Below are 12,916 nucleotides of genomic sequence, written 5' to 3'. Positions count from 1 at the left end.
GGATGGTTATTTGCGATAGGTTTGGGAATTTGGGAATTATGTATCGCAGAAATCCACCCATAGGATCATGGAGTTTCCGTAGTGTAGTGGTTATCACGTTCGCCTAACACGCTGAAGGTCCCCGGTTCGAGCCCGGGCGGAAACAAACCCTCCATTTGACTTTGTCATAATTCTTTTGTATCGACAATTGTCACGTATAAGTATTTCGAACATACAATAGCTCGGATTTTGAGACCTCCCCTCGGAGGTGTTGCTCATCGTTCTAGGCGTTGGAATACACTCGCCGTCGCACCTCTGATAACCTTGCGTGGGTTTATGGCAACACGGTTTTTAATCCGCCAAGCGTGACGGCTGTCTGTGAAAATTCTTGCGACTGGAAACTCGGAAGTTTTTGAGGGTAATATATAAACAAGAGTGAACAGTCTTATCAATTGGCGTCCAGTGGCGAGCGTTTCCGTAGTGTAGTGATTATCTTGTTCGCTTTACACGCGAAAGGTCCCCGAAAGGGTTTGCAGGTTCGAATCCCAAGCAGGGATGGTTATTTGCGAGAGGTTTGGAAATTTGGGAATTATGTATCGCAGAAATCCATCCCTAGGCTCGTGTAGTTTTCGTATTGTAGTGGTTATCACGTTCGCCTAACACGCGAAAGGTCCCCGGTTCGAGCCCGGGCGGAAACAAACCCTCCATTTGAGTTTGTCATAATTCTTTTGTATCGACAACCGTCACGTACAAGTATTTAGAACATACAATAGCTCGGATTTTGAGTCCTCCCCTCGGAGGTGTTACTCATCGTTCTAGGCGTTGGAATACGCTCGCCATCGCACCTCTGATTACCTTGCGTGGGTTTGCAGGTTCGAATCTCAAGCAGGGATGGTTATTTGCGAGAGGTTTGGAAATTTGGGAATTATGTATTGCAGAAATCCACCCATAGGATCATGGAGTTTCCGTAGTGTAGTGGTTATCACGTTCGCTTTACACGCGAAAGGTCCCCGGTTCGAGCCCGGGCGGAAACAAGTGTTTATTATTCCCTTACTTCATTCACAAACATCACGTATAAGTATTTCAAAGATACAATAGCTCGAATTTTGAGTCCTCACCTCGGAGGTGTTACTCATCGTTCTAGGCGTTGGAATACGCTCGCCATCGCACCTCTGATTACCTTGCGTGGGTTTGCAGGTTCGAATCTCAAGCAGGGATGGTTATTTGCGAGAGGTTTGGAAATTTGGGAATTATGTATTGCAGAAATCCACCCATAGGATCATGGAGTTTCCGTAGTGTAGTGGTTATCACGTTCGCTTTACACGCGAAAGGTCCCCGGTTCGAGCCCGGGCGGAAACAAGTGTTTATTATCCCCTTACTTCATTCACAAACATCACGTATAAGTATTTTGAAGATACAATAGCTCGAATTTTGAGTCTTCCCCTCGGAGTTGTTGCTCATCGTTCTAGGCGTTGGAATATGCTCGCCGTCGCACCTCTGATTACCTTGCGTGGGTTTATGGGAACACGGTTTTTAATCCGCCAAGCGTGACGGCCGTGACGGCGTTCCCGTAGTGTAGTGGTTATCACGTTCGCTTTACACGCGAAAGGTCCCCGGTTCGAGCCCGGGCGGAAACAAGGGTTTATTATTTCCTTACTTCATTCACAAACATCACGTATAAGTATTTCTAAGATACAATAGCTCGAATTTTGAGTCCTCATCTCGGAGGTGTTACTCATCGTTCTAGGCGTTGGAATACACTCGCCATCGCACCTCTGATTACCTTGCGTGGGTTTATGGGAACAAGGTTTTTAATCCGCCAAGCGTGACGGCTGTCTGTGAAAATTCTTGCGACTGGAAACTCGGAAATTTTTGAGGGTATTATATAAACAAGAGTGAACAGTCTTATCAATTGGCGTCCAGTGGCGAGCGTTTCCGTAGTGTAGTGGTTATCACGTTCGCTTTACACGCGAAAGGTCCCCAGTTCGAGCCCGGGCGGAAACAAGGGTTTATCATTTCCTTATTTCATTCACAAACATCACGTATTAGTATTTCGAAGATACAATAGCTCGAATTTTGAGTCTTCCCCTCGGAGGTGTTGCTCATCTTTCTGGGCGTTGGAATATGTTTGCCATCGCACCTCTGATCACCTTGCGTGGGTTTGCAGGTTCGAATCTCAAGCAGGGATGGTTATTTGCGATAGGTTAGGGAATTTGGGAATTATGTATCGCAGAAATCCACCCATAGGATCATGGAGTTTCCGTAGTGTAGTGGTTATCACGTTCGCCTAACACGCTGAAGGTCCCCGGTTCGAGCCCGGGCGGAAACAAACCCTCCATTTGACTTTGTCATAATTCTTTTGTATCGACAATTGTCACGTATAAGTATTTCGAACATACAATAGCTCGGATTTTGAGTCCTCCCCTCGGAGGTGTTGCTCATCGTTCTAGGCGTTGGAATACACTCGCCGTCGCACCTCTGATAACCTTGCGTGGGTTTATGGCAACACGGTTTTTAATCCGCCAAGCGTGACGGCTGTATGTGAAAATTCTTGCGACTGGAAACTCGGAAGATTTTGAGGGTATTAAATAAACAAGAGTGAACAGTCTTATCAATTGGCGTCCAGTGGCGAGCGTTTCCGTAGTGTAGTGATTATCATGTTCGCTTTACACGCGAAAGGTCCCCGGTTCGAGCCCGGGCGGAAACAAGGGTTTATCATTTCCTTACTTCATTCACAAACATCACGTATAAGTATTTCGAAGACACAATAGCCCAAATTTTAGTCCTCCCCTCGGAGGTGTTACTCATCGTTCTAGGCGTTGGAATACACTCGCCACCGCACCTCTGATTACCTTGCGTGGGTTTATGGGAACAAGATTTTTAATCCGCCAAGCGTGACGGTTGTCTGTGAAAATTCTTGCGACTGGAAACTTGGAAGTTTTTGAGGGTATTATATAAACAAGAGTGAACAGTCTTATCAATTGGCGTCCAGTGGCGAGCGTTTCCGTAGTGTAGTGGTTATCACGTTCGCTTTACACGCGAAAGGTCCCCGGTTCGACCCGGGCGGAAACAAGGGTTTATTTTTTCCTTACTTCATTCACAAACATCACGTATAAGTATTTCAAAGATACAATAGCTCAAATTTTGAGTCCTCCCCTCGGAGGTGTTACTCATCGTTCTAGGCGTTGGAATACACTCGCCACCGCACCTCTGATTACCTTGCGTGGGTTTATGGGAACAAGATTTTTAATCCGTCAAGCGTGACGGTTGTCTGTGAAAATTCTTGCGACTGGAAACTCGGAAGTTTTTGAGGGTATTATATAAACAAGAGTGAACAGTCTTATCAACTGGCGTCCAGTGGCGAGCGTTTCCGTAGTGTAGTGGTTATCACGTTCGCTTCACACGCGAAAGGTCCCCGGTTCGAGTCCGGGCGGAAACAAGGGTTTATTTTTTCCTTACTTCATTCACAAACATCACGTATAAGTATTTCAAAGATACAATGGCTCGGATTATGAGTCCTCCCCTATGAGGTGTTACTCATCGTTCTAGGCGTTGGAATACACTCGCCATCGCACCTCTGATTACCTTGCGTGGGTTTATGGGAACACGGTTTTAATCCGCCAAGCGTGACGGCTGTCTGTGAAAATTCTTGCGACTGGAAACTCGGAAGTTTTTGAGGGTATTATATAAACAAGAGTGAACAGTCTTATCAATTGGCGTCCAGTGGCGAGCGTTTCCGTAGTGTAGTGGTTATCACGTTCGCTTCACACGCGAAAGGTCCCCGGTTCAAGCCCGGGCGGAAACAAGAGTTTATCATTTCCTTACGACCACTTTTTTTTTTCGAAAACACGTATGAAAGCTGACAAATAACACGCAAAGCCACGAAATCAAAGGCAACAACAATAACAACAATGCGTGGAAATCATGCGAAAGAAGTGTCTGAGCGACTTGTTGTTGTCTTATTGGACACGTGGACCGTTGAATCGTTTTGAAATTATGTTGTTGTTCTTGTTGATGTCCTTCTTCTTTGTCATGATATATTCGCTTTTCTCGTTGAATACTAGACCAATTGCTTTGAAATGTTTAGTGGTGAAAGATTGATTTTTTTGTCAGAAGGATATTACTTTGATTTATTCCTAAATTTTCTATAAATCGTATGAGATCTGATATTTCATCCAAAATTGCGCTGTATCACGTTTTAATTATGGGAACACGGTTTTTAATCCGCCAAGCGTGACGGCTGTCTGTGAAAATTCTTGCGACTGGAAACTCGGAAGTTTTTGAGGGTAATATATAAACAAGAGTGAACAGTCTTATCAATTGGCGTCCAGTGGCGAGCGTTTCCGTAGTGTAGTGGTTATCACGTTCGCTTTACACGCGAAAGGTCCCCGGTTCGAGACCGGGCGGAAACAAGCTATTGAACATATTCACAAATGCAAAATATGATATTTAAGAAAAACATTCCTGACGGCGATGTGTTTTCCTCTCCATAAAATGTCCTTACCCCTGGAATAATGACCCGTAAATATTAGTAAGCGGACGCGCGTTTCCGTAGTGTATTGGTTATCACGTTCGCCTAACACGCGAAAGGTCCCCGGTTCGAGCCCGGGCGGAAACAAACCCTCCATTTGACTTTGTCATAATTCTTTTGTATCGACAACCGTCACGTACAAGTATTTAGAACATCCAATAGCTCGGATTTTGAGTCCTCCCCTCGGAGGTGTTGTTTATCGTTCTAGGCGTTGGAATACACTCGCCATCGCACCTCTGATTACCTTGCGTGGGTTTATGGGAACAAGGTTTTTAATCCGCCAAGCGTGCCGGCTTACTGTGAGAATTCTTGCGACTGGAAACTCGGAAATTTTTGAGGGTATTATATAAACAAGAGTGAACAGTCTTATCAATTGGCGTCCAGTGGCGAGCGTTTCCGTAGTGTAGTGGTTATCACGTTCGCTTTACACGCGAAAGGTCCCCAGTTCGAGCCCGGGCGGAAACAAGGGTTTATCATTTCCTTACTTCATTCACAAACATCACGTATTAGTATTTCGAAAATACAATAGCTCGGATTTTGAGTCCTCCCCTCGGAGGTGTTGCTCATCGTTCTAGGCGTTGGAATACACTCGCCATCGCACCTCTGATTACCTTGCGTGGGTTTGCAGGTTCGAATCTCAAGCAGGGATGGTTATTTGCGATAGGTTTGGGAATTTGGGAATTATGTATCGCAGAAATCCACCCATAGGATCATCGAGTTTCCGTAGTGTAGTGGTTATCACGTTTGCCTAACACGCTGAAGGTCCCCGGTTCGAGCCCGGGCGGAAACAAACCCTACATTTGACTTTGTAATAATTCTTTTGTATCGACAATTGTCACGTATAAGTATTTCGAACATACAATAGCTCGGATTTTGAGTCCTCCCCTCGGAGGTGTTGCTCATCGTTCTAGGCGTTGGAATACACTCGCCGTCGCACCTCTGATTACCTTGCGTGGGTTTATGGGAACACGGTTTTTAATCCGCCAAGCGTGACGGCTGTATGTGAAAATTCTTGCGACTGGAAACTCGGAAGATTTTGAGGGTATTAAGAAAACAAGAGAGAACAGTCTTATCAATTGGCGTCCAGTGGCGAGCGTTTCCGTAGTGTAGTGATTATCATGTTCGCTTTACACGCGAAAGGTCCCCGGTTCGAGCCCGGGCGGAAACAAGGGTTTATCATTTCCTTACTTCATTCACAAACATCACGTATAAGTATTTCGAAGACACAATAGCTCGAATTTTGAGTCTTCCCCTCGGAGTTGTTGCTCATCGTTCTAGGCGTTGGAATATGCCTGCCGTCGCACCTCTGATTACCTTGCGTGGGTTTATGGGAACACGGTTTTTAATCCGCCAAGCGTGACGGCTGTCTGTGAAAATTCTTGCGACTGGAAACTCGGAAGTTTTTGAGGGTATTAAATAAACAAGAGTGAACAGTCTTATCAATTGCCGTCCAGTGGTGAGCGTTTCCGTAGTGTAGTGGTTATCACGTTCTCTTTACACGCGAAAGGTCCCCGGTTCGAGCCCGGGCGGAAACAAGGGTTTAATATTTCCTAAATTCTTTCACAAACATCACGTATAAGTATTTCAAAGATAAAATAGCTCGAATTTTGAGTCCTCCCCTCGGAGGTGGTACTCATCGTTCTAGGCGTTGGAATACGCTCGCCATCGCACCTCTGATTACCTTGCGTGGGTTTGCAGGTTCGAATCCCAAGCAGGGATGGTTATTTGCGGGAGGTTTGGAAATTTGTGAATTATGTATTGCAGAAATCCACCCATAGGATCATGGAGTTTCCGTAGTGTAGTGGTTATCACGTTCGCTTTACACGCGAAAGGTCCCCGGTTCGAGCCCGGGCGGAAACAAGGGTTTATTATTCCCTTACTTCATTCACAAACATCACGTATAAGTATTTCAAAGATACAATAGCTCGAATTTTGAGTCCTCCCCTCGGAGGTGTTACTCATCGTTCTAGGCGTTGGAATACACTCGCCACCGCACCTCTGATTACCTTGCGTGGGTTTATGGGAACAAGATTTTTATTCCGCCAAGCGTGACTGTTGTCTGTGAAAATTCTTGCGACTGGAAACTCGGAAGTTTTTGAGGGTATTATATAAACAAGAGTGAACAGTCTTATCAATTGGCGTCCAGTGGCGAGCGTTTCCGTAGTGTAGTGGTTATCACGTTCGCTTCACACGCGAAAGGTCCCCGGTTCGAGCCCGGTCCGAAACAAGGGTTCATTTTTTACTTACTTCCTTCACAAACATCACGTATAAGTATTTCAAAGATACAATAGCTCGGATTTTGAATCCTCCCCTCGGACGTGTTGCTCATCGTTCTAGGCGTTGGAATACACTCGCCATCGCACCTCTGATTACCTTGCGTGGGTTTATGGGAACACGGTTTTAATCCGCCAAGTGTGACGGCCGTCTGTGAAAATTCTTGCGACTGGAAACTCGGAAGTTTTTGAGGGTATTATATAAAAAAAGAGTGAACAGTCTTATCAATTGGCGTCCAGTGGCGAGCGTTTCCGTAGTGTAGTGGTTATCACGTTCGCTTCACACGCGAAAGGTCCCCGGTTCAAGCCCGGGCCGAAACAAGGGTTTATCATTTCCTTACGACCACTTTTTTTTTTTGAAAACACGTATGAAAGCTGACAAATAACACGCGAGGCCACGAAAACAAAGGCAACAACAATAACAACAATGCGTGGAAATCATGCGAAAGAAGTGTCTGAAAGACTTGTTGTTGTCTTATTGGACACGTGGACCGTTGAATCGTTTTGAAATTATGTTGTTGTTCTTGTTGATGTCCTTCTTCTTCGTCATGATATATTCGCTTTTTTCGTTGAATACTAGACCAATTGCTTTGAAATGTTTAGTGGTGAAAGATTGATTTTTTTGTCAGAAGGATATTACTTTGATTTATTCCTAAATTTTCTATAAATCGTATGAGATCTGATATTTCATCCAAAATTGCGCTGTATCACGTTTTAATTATGGGAACACGGTTTTTTAATCCGCCAAGCGTGACGGCTGTCTGTGAAAATTCTTGCGACTGGAAACTCGGAAGTTTTTGAGGGTAATATATAACCAAGAGTGAACAGTCTTATCAATTGGCGTCCAGTGGCGAGCGTTTTCGTAGTGTAGTGATTATCATGCTCGCTTTACACGCGAAAGGTCCCCGGTTCGAGCCCGGGCGGAAACAAGAGTTTATCATTTCCTTACTTCATTCACAAACATAACGTATAAGTATTTCGAAGATACAATAGCTCGAATTTTGAGTCTTCCCCTCGGAGGTGTTGCTCATCGTTCTAGGCGTTGGAATATGCTCGCCGTCGCACCTCTGATTACCTTGCGTGGGTTTATGGGAACACGGTTTTTAATCCGCCAAGCGTGACGGCTGTCAGGGAAAATTCTTGCGACTGGAAACTCGGAAGTTTTCGATGGTATTAAATAAACAAGAGTGAACAGTCTTATCAATTGCCGTCTAGTTCTGAGCGTTCCCGTAGTGTAGTGGTTATCACGTTCGCTTTACACGCGAAAGGTCCCCGGTTCGAGCCCGGGCGGAAACAAGGGTTTATTATTTCCTTACTTCATTCACAAACATCACGTATAAGTATTTCAAAGATACAATAGCTCGAATTTTGAGTCCTCACCTCGGAGGTGTTACTCATCGTTCTAGGCGTTGGAATACGCTCGCCATCGCACCTCTGATTACCTTGCGTGGGTTTGCAGGTTCGAATCCCAAGCAGGGATGGTTATTTGCGAGAGGTTTGGAAATTTGGGAATTATGAATCGCAGAAATCCATCCCTAGGCTCGTGTAGTTTCCGTAGTGTAGTGGTTATCACGTTCGCCTAACACGCGAAAGGTCCCCGGTTCGAGCCCGGGCGGAAACAAGGGTTTATTTTTTCCTTACTTCATTCACAAACATCACGTATAAGTATTTCGAAGATACAATAGCTCGAATTTTGAGTCTTCCCCTCGGAGGTGTTGCTCATCGTTCTAGGCGTTGGAATATGCTCGCCGTCGCACCTCTTATTACCTTGCGTGGGTTTATGGGAACACGGTTTTTAATCCGCCAAGCGTGACGGCTGTCAGGGAAAATTCTTACGACTGGAAACTCGGAAGTTTTTGAGGGTATTATATAAACAAGAGTGAACAGTCTTATCAATTGGCGTCCAGTGGCGAGCGTTTCCGTAGTGTAATGGTTATCACGTTCGCTTCACACGCGAAAGGTCCCCGGTTCAAGCCCGGGCGGAAACAAGGGTTTATCATTTCCTTACGACCACTTTTTTTTTTGAAAACACGTATGAAAGCTGACAAATAACACGCAAAGCCACGAAAACTAAGGCAACAACAATATCAACAATGCGTGGAAATCATGCGAAAGAAGTGTCTGAGCGACTTGTTGTTGTCATATTGGACACGTGGACCGTTGAATCGTTTTGATATTATGTTGTTGTTCTTATTGATGTCCTTCTTCTTCGTAATGATATATTCGCTTTTCTCGTTGAATAGGATAGGATAGGATAGGATTTACATATTTATCCCGGGGAGAGGAAAGCCGATAAGACGGCTTATCCATATGGCGAACCACGGCCTCTCGTCCGGTTACCATTCCAAGTCGGGTATGGGATTTAGTTTTTTACTGTATTGTTTGTTTTCGGAAGCATGGACTTGGTGGTGGAGGAAGCCGTAACCGACCAGCGGTACGTGAACCACCCAACGACGGCGAGGAGTCCAGCAATCCTCTCGCACATAACCATCCCTGCATGGGATTCGAACCTGCGAACCCACGCAGAGCAATTAGAGGTGCGGTGACGAGCGTATTCCTAACGCTTAGCCCGTTGAGCCACACCGCCACTAGACCAATTGCTTTGAAATGTTTAGTGGTGAAAGATTGATTTTTTTGTCAGAAGGATATTACTTTGATTTATTCCTAAATTTTCTATAAATCGTATGAGATCTGATATTTCATCCAAAATTGCGCTGTAGCACGTTTTAATTATGGGAACACGGTTTTTAATCCGCCAAGCGTGACGGCTGTCTGTGAAAATTCTTGCGACTGGAAACTCGGAAGTTTTTGAGGGTATTATATAAACAAGAGTGAACAGTCTTATCAATTGGCGTCCAGTGGCGAGCGTTTCCGTAGTGTAGTGATTATCATGTTCGCTTTACACGCGAAAGTTCCCCGGTTCGAGCCCGGGCGGAAACAAGAGTTTATCATTTCCTTACTTCATTCACAAACACCACGTATAAGTATTTCGAAGATACAATAGCTCGAATTTTGAGTCTTCCCCTCGGAGGTGTTGCTCATCGTTCTAGGCGTTGGAATATGCTCGCCGTCGCACCTCTGATTACCTTGCGTGGGTTTATGGGAACACGGTTTTTAATCCGCCAAGCGTGACGGCTGTCAGGGAAAATTCTTACGACTGGAAACTCGGAAGTTTTTGAGGGTATTATATAAACAAGAGTGAACAGTCTTATCAATTGGCGTCCAGTGGCGAGCGTTTCCGTAGTGTAGTGGTTATCACGTTCGCTTCACACGCGAAAGGTCCCCGGTTCAAGCCCGGGCGGAAACAAGGGTTTATCATTTCCTTACGACCACTTTTTTTTTTTGAAAACACGTATGAAAGCTGACAAATAACACGCAAAGCCACGAAAACAAAGGCAACAACAATAACAACAATGCGTGGAAATCATGCGAAAGAAGTGTCTGAGCGACTTGTTGTTGTCTTATTGGACACGTGGACCGTTGAATCGTTTTGATATTATGTTGTTGTTCTTGTTGATGTCCTTCTTCTTCGTCATGATATATTCGCTTTTCTCGTTGAATACTAGACCAATTGCTTTGAAATGTTTAGTGGTGAAAGATTGATTTTTTTGTCAGAAGGATATTACTTTGATTTATTCCTAAATTTTCTATAAATCGTATGAGATCTGATATTTCATCCAAAATTGCGCTGTAGCACGTTTTAATTATGGGAACACGGTTTTTAATCCGCCAAGCGTGACGGCTGTCTGTGAAAATTCTTGCGACTGGAAACTCGGAAGTTTTTGAGGGTATTATATAAACAAGAGTGAACAGTCTTATCAATTGGCGTCCAGTGGCGAGCGTTTCCGTAGTGTAGTGATTATTATGTTCGCTTTACACGCGAAAGGTCCCCGGTTCGAGCCCGGGCGGAAACAAGAGTTTATCATTTCCTTACTTCATTCACAAACACCACGTATAAGTATTTCGAAGATACAATAGCTCGAATTTTGAGTCTTCCCCTCGGAGGTGTTGCTCATCGTTCTAGGCGTTGGAATATGCTCGCCGTCGCACCTCTGATTACCTTGCGTGGGTTTATGGGAACACGGTTTTTAATCCGCCAAGCGTGACGGCTGTCAGGGAAAATTCTTACGGAAACTCGGAAGTTTTCGATGGTATTAAATTAACAAGAGTGAACAGTCTTATCAATTGCCGTCTAGTTCTGAGCGTTACCGTAGTGTAGTGGTTATCACGTTCGCTTTACACGCGAAAGGTCCCCGGTTCGAGCCCGGGCGGAAACAAGGGTTTATTATTTCCTTACTTCATTCACAAACATCACGTATAAGTATTTCAAACATACAATAGCTCGAATTTTGAGTCTTCCCCTCGGAGTTGTTGCTCATCGTTCTAGGCGTTGGAATATGCTCGCCGTCGCACCTCTGATTACCTTGCGTGGGTTTATGGGTACACGGTTTTTAATCCGCCAAGCGTGACGGCTGTCTGTGAAAATTCTTGCGACTGGAAACTCGGAAGTTTTTGAGGGTATTAAATAAACAAGAGTGAACATTCTTATCAATTGCCGTCCAGTGGTGAGCGTTTCCGTAGTGTAGTGGTTATCACGTTCGCTTTACACGCGAAAGGTCCCCGGTTCGAGCCCGGGCGGAAACAAGGGTTTATTTTTTCCTTACTTCATTCACAAACATCACGTATAAGTATTTCGAAGATACAAGAGCTCGAATTTTGAGTCTTCCCCTCGGAGGTGTTGCTCATCGTTCTAGGCGTTGGAATATGCTCGCCGTCGCACCTCTTATTACCTTGCGTGGGTTTATGGGAACACGGTTTTTAATCCGCCAAGCGTGACGGCTGTCAGGGAAAATTCTTGCGACTGGAAACTCGGAAGTTTTCGATGGTATCAAATAAACAAGAGTGAACAGTCTTATCAATTGCCGTCTAGTTCTGAGCGTTCCCGTAGTGTAGTGGTTATCACGTTCGCTTTACACGCGAAAGGTCCCCGGTTCGAGCCCGGGCGGAAACAAGGGTTTATTATTTCCTTACTTCATTCACAAACATCACGTATAAGTATTTCAAAGATACAATAGCTCGAATTTTGAGTCCTCACCTCGGAGGTGTCACTCATCGTTCTAGGCGTTGGAATACGCTCGCCATCGCACCTCTGATTACCTTGCGTGGGTTTGCAGGTTCGAATCCCAAGCAGGGATGGTTATTTGCGAGAGGTTTGGAAATTTGGGAATTATGAATCGCAGAAATCCATCCCTAGGCTCGTGTAGTTTCCGTAGTGTAGTGGTTATCACGTTCGCCTAACACGCGAAAGGCCCCCGGTTCGAGCCCGGGCGGAAACAAGGGTTTATTTTTTCCTTACTTCATTCACAAACATCACGTATAAGTATTTCGAAGATACAATAGCTCGAATTTTGAGTCTTCCCCTCGGAGGTGTTGCTCATCGTTCTAGGCGTTGGAATATGCTCGCCGTCGCACCTCTTATTACCTTGCGTGGGTTTATGAGAACACGGTTTTTAATCCGCCAAGCGTGACGGCTGTCAGGGAAAATTCTTACGACTGGAAACTCGGAAGTTTTTGAGGGTATTATATAAACAAGAGTGAACAGTCTTATCAATTGGCGTCCAGTGGCGAGCGTTTCCGTAGTGTAGTGGTTATCACGTTCGCTTCACACGCGAAAGGTCCCCGGTTCAAGCCCGGGCGGAAACAAGGGTTTATCATTTCCTTACGACCACTTTTTTTTTTGAAAACACGTATGAAAGCTGACAAATAACACGCAAAGCCACGAAAACAAAGGCAACAACAATAACAACAATGCGTGGAAATCATGCGAAAGAAGTGTCTGAGCGACTTGTTGTTGTCTTATTGGACACGTGGACCGTTGAATCGTTTTGATATTATGTTCTTATTGATGTCCTTCTTCTTCGTCATGATATATTCGCTTTTTTCGTTGAATACTAGACCAATTGCTTTGAAATGTTTAGTGGTGAAAGATTGATTTTTTTGTCAGAAGGATATTACTTTGATTTATTCCTAAATTTTCTATAAATCGTATGAGATCTGATATTTCATCCAAAATTGCGCTGTATCACGTTTTAATTATGAGAACACGGTTTTTAATCCGCCAAGCGTGACGGCT

The 12,916-nt window shown here is 44.7% G+C and overlaps 24 non-coding genes across 24 annotated transcripts; all 24 read left to right on the top strand.

The window, feature by feature from the left end:
- Positions 1-940: 940 nt before the first annotated feature.
- Trnav-uac (transfer RNA valine (anticodon UAC)) lies at positions 941-1,013 on the top strand. The gene has a single exon. It is a non-coding gene; the product is annotated as a tRNA-Val (tRNA).
- A 252-nt stretch (positions 1,014-1,265) lies between these two features.
- Trnav-uac (transfer RNA valine (anticodon UAC)) lies at positions 1,266-1,338 on the top strand. Its single transcript has one exon. It is a non-coding gene; the product is annotated as a tRNA-Val (tRNA).
- Positions 1,339-1,543: 205 nt separating this feature from the next.
- Positions 1,544-1,616, top strand: Trnav-uac (transfer RNA valine (anticodon UAC)). The gene has a single exon. It is a non-coding gene; the product is annotated as a tRNA-Val (tRNA).
- Positions 1,617-1,910: 294 nt separating this feature from the next.
- Positions 1,911-1,983, top strand: Trnav-uac (transfer RNA valine (anticodon UAC)). Its single transcript has one exon. It is a non-coding gene; the product is annotated as a tRNA-Val (tRNA).
- A 630-nt stretch (positions 1,984-2,613) lies between these two features.
- Trnav-uac (transfer RNA valine (anticodon UAC)) lies at positions 2,614-2,686 on the top strand. The gene has a single exon. It is a non-coding gene; the product is annotated as a tRNA-Val (tRNA).
- A 659-nt stretch (positions 2,687-3,345) lies between these two features.
- Trnav-cac (transfer RNA valine (anticodon CAC)) lies at positions 3,346-3,418 on the top strand. The gene has a single exon. It is a non-coding gene; the product is annotated as a tRNA-Val (tRNA).
- Positions 3,419-3,711: 293 nt separating this feature from the next.
- Positions 3,712-3,784, top strand: Trnav-cac (transfer RNA valine (anticodon CAC)). The gene has a single exon. It is a non-coding gene; the product is annotated as a tRNA-Val (tRNA).
- Positions 3,785-4,318: 534 nt separating this feature from the next.
- Positions 4,319-4,391, top strand: Trnav-cac (transfer RNA valine (anticodon CAC)). Its single transcript has one exon. It is a non-coding gene; the product is annotated as a tRNA-Val (tRNA).
- Positions 4,392-4,902: 511 nt separating this feature from the next.
- On the top strand, positions 4,903-4,975 carry Trnav-uac (transfer RNA valine (anticodon UAC)). The gene has a single exon. It is a non-coding gene; the product is annotated as a tRNA-Val (tRNA).
- Positions 4,976-5,227: 252 nt separating this feature from the next.
- On the top strand, positions 5,228-5,300 carry Trnav-aac (transfer RNA valine (anticodon AAC)). The gene has a single exon. It is a non-coding gene; the product is annotated as a tRNA-Val (tRNA).
- A 305-nt stretch (positions 5,301-5,605) lies between these two features.
- Positions 5,606-5,678, top strand: Trnav-uac (transfer RNA valine (anticodon UAC)). Its single transcript has one exon. It is a non-coding gene; the product is annotated as a tRNA-Val (tRNA).
- A 294-nt stretch (positions 5,679-5,972) lies between these two features.
- On the top strand, positions 5,973-6,045 carry Trnav-uac (transfer RNA valine (anticodon UAC)). Its single transcript has one exon. It is a non-coding gene; the product is annotated as a tRNA-Val (tRNA).
- Positions 6,046-6,297: 252 nt separating this feature from the next.
- On the top strand, positions 6,298-6,370 carry Trnav-uac (transfer RNA valine (anticodon UAC)). Its single transcript has one exon. It is a non-coding gene; the product is annotated as a tRNA-Val (tRNA).
- Positions 6,371-6,664: 294 nt separating this feature from the next.
- Positions 6,665-6,737, top strand: Trnav-cac (transfer RNA valine (anticodon CAC)). Its single transcript has one exon. It is a non-coding gene; the product is annotated as a tRNA-Val (tRNA).
- A 294-nt stretch (positions 6,738-7,031) lies between these two features.
- On the top strand, positions 7,032-7,104 carry Trnav-cac (transfer RNA valine (anticodon CAC)). Its single transcript has one exon. It is a non-coding gene; the product is annotated as a tRNA-Val (tRNA).
- Positions 7,105-8,006: 902 nt separating this feature from the next.
- On the top strand, positions 8,007-8,079 carry Trnav-uac (transfer RNA valine (anticodon UAC)). The gene has a single exon. It is a non-coding gene; the product is annotated as a tRNA-Val (tRNA).
- A 252-nt stretch (positions 8,080-8,331) lies between these two features.
- On the top strand, positions 8,332-8,404 carry Trnav-aac (transfer RNA valine (anticodon AAC)). Its single transcript has one exon. It is a non-coding gene; the product is annotated as a tRNA-Val (tRNA).
- Positions 8,405-8,698: 294 nt separating this feature from the next.
- On the top strand, positions 8,699-8,771 carry Trnav-cac (transfer RNA valine (anticodon CAC)). The gene has a single exon. It is a non-coding gene; the product is annotated as a tRNA-Val (tRNA).
- A 1,246-nt stretch (positions 8,772-10,017) lies between these two features.
- On the top strand, positions 10,018-10,090 carry Trnav-cac (transfer RNA valine (anticodon CAC)). Its single transcript has one exon. It is a non-coding gene; the product is annotated as a tRNA-Val (tRNA).
- An 897-nt stretch (positions 10,091-10,987) lies between these two features.
- Positions 10,988-11,060, top strand: Trnav-uac (transfer RNA valine (anticodon UAC)). The gene has a single exon. It is a non-coding gene; the product is annotated as a tRNA-Val (tRNA).
- Positions 11,061-11,354: 294 nt separating this feature from the next.
- Trnav-uac (transfer RNA valine (anticodon UAC)) lies at positions 11,355-11,427 on the top strand. The gene has a single exon. It is a non-coding gene; the product is annotated as a tRNA-Val (tRNA).
- A 294-nt stretch (positions 11,428-11,721) lies between these two features.
- Positions 11,722-11,794, top strand: Trnav-uac (transfer RNA valine (anticodon UAC)). Its single transcript has one exon. It is a non-coding gene; the product is annotated as a tRNA-Val (tRNA).
- A 252-nt stretch (positions 11,795-12,046) lies between these two features.
- Positions 12,047-12,119, top strand: Trnav-aac (transfer RNA valine (anticodon AAC)). The gene has a single exon. It is a non-coding gene; the product is annotated as a tRNA-Val (tRNA).
- A 294-nt stretch (positions 12,120-12,413) lies between these two features.
- Trnav-cac (transfer RNA valine (anticodon CAC)) lies at positions 12,414-12,486 on the top strand. Its single transcript has one exon. It is a non-coding gene; the product is annotated as a tRNA-Val (tRNA).
- Positions 12,487-12,916: the final 430 nt, after the last annotated feature.

This window comes from Styela clava, chromosome 4, assembly GCF_964204865.1.
Source record: "Styela clava chromosome 4, kaStyClav1.hap1.2, whole genome shotgun sequence".
In the NCBI taxonomy this organism is placed as follows: Eukaryota; Metazoa; Chordata; class Ascidiacea; order Stolidobranchia; family Styelidae; genus Styela; species Styela clava.
The sequence above is the reverse complement of the archived record's forward strand: the minus strand, read 5'-3'. Positions and strand labels throughout refer to the sequence as shown.